Here is a 5565-nt window from a genome sequence, read left to right as displayed (position 1 = left end):
ATGTTTTCCAATTTTAGGAGAGTCTTCATGACAACCACTTGGTCATTGATTTTGACCAGTTCTACTCTTCCGTTGCCACCAATCCCAAGCAACTGTAGGTAGTGGATATCATTGTCGTCGGGTTGTACGAGGAGGTCATGTTCATCGTCTTGGAGAAGGTGTACGTAGCTCTCACGGGAAGTAGTGGAGACGACGATAAAGTCAATGTGGCCAGAGGAAGAAGATGAGGTGTTACCTGCTTCTGCAGATGAAGAAGGAGGCGCGTGTACCCGTTCTTCATGCCCAGGAAGGTGAGAGGTAATGTGTGTGTGACGCTCCTGAAGACAGGTGGCGGAGTCGTTCACGTGCACCTTGTCTGCTCCAGCCCGTACCAAGAGCTGGTCTTGGTCCTGACGAATAAGGGATTGTGAATACGAGATCATTTCGCTGATATTGTTACAAGATCATTCAACACTTTACGAAGTAAACTTTCATAGCCTTGTAGCTTTAGAATATAGTGAAGCATCTTCAAATATAGTAAATATAGTTAAGTCTGTTTTTCCAAGAACTAGATTTTACCGGATAAGGAGTTGATAAAACTGGATTATACCGAATGAGAATAAAAGTTACATTAGAATGGACAAGAAAAAAAAGAAAAAAATATTCATACATAACCTTTAAAGGTCAGGTTCGAATGTACCTTTATCAAACTATGGCGTTTGGCCTGACCGATAAAGATCAGTGTAGAGAAGATGTAGGTCTAGTGAAGAGAAAGATATTAGTGAAGATGAAGGGGGCTATTTTGATAGTGTAGAGACGATGAGGTTGTAGTGAAGATAAAATGTGTAGCGAAGATGAAGGGGGCAAGTGTAAGAGAAAGTTTTGAGACGATGATGGTGTAGCGAAGATGAAGTGTAGTGAAGATCACGGTCGTCGGCTATTGTAGGTGAGACTGTACTAAATATGTGGGTGTAGTGAACATAAATTGTTGATCGAAGATGAAGGAGGGCTATTGTGTGAGTGTAGAGATGAGGATGTAGTGAAGATAAAATGTAGTGAAAAGAACAGAGGCATGTGCAGGTGAGAGTTTAGAGACAATGAGGGTATAGTTAAGATAAATCGTGTTGTGAAAAGGACGGAGGAAAGTGTAGGTGAGTATAGGGTTTACCGAAAGGAAAGATACAGAGATGGCCTTGTGCACACCCTCTGGCATCACCAGGTCGTAGGTTAAGGGGTATTGAGGGTGTAGCGAAGGTGAGGAACCAATGAAAATATGGAGTGGAAGTGAAGAAGAATGGGTCGTGCCATTGGCTTTGTTACGACTTGATCTGTTTGAAAGATGAAGGCACAGATGGACACATTCCTTCATGAGACAGAATTTGGGGCCTTTTATGATCCAAGGAGAGTGTGTATATGCGTGTGTGTGTGTGTGTGTGTGTGTGTGTGTTGATATGTACATTTATGTTGTGCCATGTCAGCATTCTTGACTGTGTTGCTTTGTGACGTGTTACTATCCCGGCTGTGTTGTACTGTAGCGGTGCTGGAACATAAGCTATTCAACTTCCCAAGGTGTAGTGTATTGAGTTAGTGTTCCAAGATCTCTTGTGCTAACATAATGTGTCTATGTCCCTTGTGTTTCTAGTGTCCTTAGGTGAGTTGTGTCAGAGCCCACGGCTGGATCACATTATACTAGTATCGTCAGTTGTGCGTTTGTTGTCATCTGTGTGATGTTCACATCCCTCTTTGTGTTATGTTCTGTTAGTGTCTCCAACTGTTTTACATTTCGTCAGTATTCTCTGTTGTGTCGGGTTATGCTTGATTCCCCGGATGCCTAAGTTTATCTTTGTGTTTCTAGCTATGTAGTGTTGGTCTATCTGACTGCATTATACTGAGAGTATTTTCCACTGTATTGAGCGTCACTAATATGTTGTGTAGCGTAGGTGCCTCCAGTTATGTTGTATTCTTTAAAATTGGATATGCTGTACTACATTAGTCCCCCGCTATGCTATGTTGTATAGTGTGTCTTCATTAAGGGGATTTCAATTCTGTTTTGTAGTATGATGCTCTGCTGTGCTCTCTTGAGCATGGTTGGTGGTGTCCCACCATGTTGTGTTCGTACTGCCTAATATGTTATTTGTGCTGTTTATTGTTGTCACCAGTAGTGTATAACACACACACACACACACACACACACACACACACACACACACACACACACACACACACACACACACACACACACACACACACACAAACACACACACACACACACACACACACACACACACACATACACACAACCAATTTAAGCCAATTACCCGTTTATCGACAAGCGTTGAGGGTCGGATGAGCAGACAGGATTTGGTTGTGGGCCGCCCCCACGCCCACGATTAGACTCTATGCAGGCCCACCCTCGTGCGGGGCTCTGGTGATCATGGTCAGTGAGTGAGTTTGTTATTTATATATATATATATATATATATATATATATATATATATATATATATATATATATATATATATATATATATATATATATATATATATATATATATATATATATATATAAATATATATATATATATATATATATATATATTTTCTTTTTTTTTTTTTTTGCTTTGTCGCTGTCTCCTGCGTTTGCGAGGTAGCGCAAGGAAACAGACGAAAGAAATGGCCCAACCCACCCCCATACACATGTATATACATACGTTCACACACTCAAATATACATACCTACACAGCTTTCCATGGTTTACCCCAGACGCTTCACATGCCTTGATTCAATCCACTGACAGCACGTCAACCCCGGTATACCACATCGCTCCAATTCACTCTATTCCTTGCCCTCCTTTCACCCTCCTGCATGTTCAGGCCCCGATCACACAAAATCTTTTTCACTCCATCTTTCCACCTCCAATTTGGTCTCCCTCTTCTTCTCGTTCCCTCCACCTCCGACACATATATCCTCTTGGTCAATCTTTCCTCACTCATTCTCTCAATGTGCCCAAACCATTTCAAAACACCCTCTTCTGTTCTCTCAACCACGCTCTTTTTATTTCCACACATCTCTCTTACCCTTACGTTACTTACTCGATCAAACCACCTCACACCACACATTGTCCTCAAACATCTCATTTCCAGCACATCCATCCTCCTGCGCACAACTCTATCCATAGCCCACGCCTCGCAACCATACAACATTGTTGGAACCACTATTCCTTCAAACATACCCATTTTTGCTTTCCGAGATAATGTTCTCGATTTCCACACATTCTTCAAGGCTCCCAGAATTCTCGCCCCCTCCCCCACCCTATGATCCACTTCCGCTTCCATGGTTCCATCCGCTGCCAGATCCACTCCTAGATATCTAAAACACTTCACTTCCTCCAGTTTTTCTCCATTCAAACTCACCTCCCAATTGACTTGACCCTCAACCCTACTGTACCTAATAACCTTGCTCTTATTCACATTAACTCTTAACTTTCTCCTTTCACACACTTTACCAAACTCAGTCACCAGCTTCTGCAGTTTCTCACATGAATCAGCCACCAGCGCTGTATCATCAGCGAACACCAACTGACTCACTTCCCAAGCTCTCTCATCCCCAACAGACTTCATACTTGCCCCTCTTTCCAAAACTCTTGCATTCACCTCCCTAACAACCCCATCCATAAACAAATTAAACAACCATGGAGACATCACACACCCCTGCCGCAAACCTACATTCACTGAGAACCAATCACTTTCCTCTCTTCCTACACGTACACATGCCTTACATCCTCGATAAAAACTTTTCACTGCTTCTAACAACTTGCCCCCCCACACCATATATTCTTAATACCTTCCACAGAGCATCTCTATCAACTCTATCATATTCCTTCTCCAGATCCATAAATGCTTCATACAAATCCATATACATATATATATATATATATATATATATATATATATATATATATATATATATATATATATATATATATATATATATATATATATATATATATATATATATATATATATATTAAAGTGTGTTAAAGAAGAAAGTTGAGAGTAAATGTGAATAAGAGCAAGGTTATTATTATTGTGTTATTGTGGACATCGTTCAAGAAATAATTAAACAGGATCATATCGATGTTGATGCTCTTGATGCAAGACCTAAAACGTCCATGGTCCAGGTACATTAAGACCCGAAACCTTCAGTTTATCTCATTTTCATTTAATGAAAGTATCGTTCTTTAAAATAAAGACATATTTTTGCTGAATACCTCCCCCCTAAGCCTTATCAATTGAATTACTGGGGAGCGATTCCAATATGCTGCTGTCACTGGATAAGGTATTGGGTGGTTCTCGTGTTCGAAGATTATACGCTTAATAGGGAAAAAGTCACGATTTGATTGGATAAGGCTAGAGATTGTTTTCAGGAGGAGGAAGAGCGTGTAGAGTAGTCTCCTTCTTCCTCTGCAGAAGCACTGAGCACTTTTGCTTCTTCCTCTGGCCACAGTGACTTTCTCGTCTCCACTTTTTCCTTTGAGGAATAAGTAAAACTTCTCCAAGACCAAGAGAACTGAGCCCCTTCAGCTGAGACAGTCAGTCATGGGGGAAGATTCAGTGAAATGGTCAGAGATTTTAGCCCAGAGTATTCTGCTGATAACACAGCGCCTGGCAACAACTAAAGGGCATGAATATCTTCTGGTGAAACAGATTCAACAGAATTAATGCTAATAAATAAACTGGTTATCTAGAAATTCCTCTTGTATCAGGCTACAGACTAGCTGTCAAATTACAGGAAAGGTCTAATGCATTTTGTCCGTACAGGTGACGAGTGTCGCTTCAATGTCTTAAAATGTGCCACATTTGCAGTCGTATTCACTCTCACTTTTTTCTTTCCTTTACAAAAATTCTTTTAGAAAACGGAGCCACCACAACAGTGGGATACGAAACGATTCATCTGATCCTGTACTTCACGAACAAGCAAAAGCAACGCTGGTGATTGTCATGTCATTATGTACAGGAGAACACTGGATTTCAGGGAACACTTCACGTGCCGCCAGCCCGTGTCACAGTTTGCAAAATTCTGTTTACATCACATCACGATCCTGAGGTAAAGTGGTCGTAGATCTCACTTCATCAATCATCTGTGTAGTAATTTTTGCTCGATTCACTACTTTTGCACTATGTTGCCACTGTTTATATTGACAAAAGACGTCTAAGGATACTAAAATATTTTTTTTTGTTTTTATATTTACTAATATTGGTGTGTAATCAGGGTCGCAAATTCTTAAAAAAACTCTGAATTCTTAAATGAAGATTTTAATCATGTTTATCATACCACAAGAAAACTTAGTTATCGTGAAAAGATTCTTGACAGATGCATATAAAAAGCAAGGAAGACCTGTTATTGTGATGAGAAGGAAGACAAATTCAACAAGAAAAAGAATTGTGGTTCCATCGTCATTAGGAATTTTCATCTCTTAGTATCATTTTGAAATAATGTATTGAAATATGGAGACACCATATTGAATTCCTTGATACAGAACAGCCCATCATCTAATGGAAAATCAGGTGTCTGGTCCACATGACGT

This window comes from Panulirus ornatus, chromosome 55 (genome assembly GCF_036320965.1).
Source record: "Panulirus ornatus isolate Po-2019 chromosome 55, ASM3632096v1, whole genome shotgun sequence".
In the NCBI taxonomy this organism is placed as follows: Eukaryota; Metazoa; Arthropoda; class Malacostraca; order Decapoda; family Palinuridae; genus Panulirus; species Panulirus ornatus.
The sequence above is the reverse complement of the archived record's forward strand: the minus strand, read 5'-3'. Positions refer to the sequence as shown.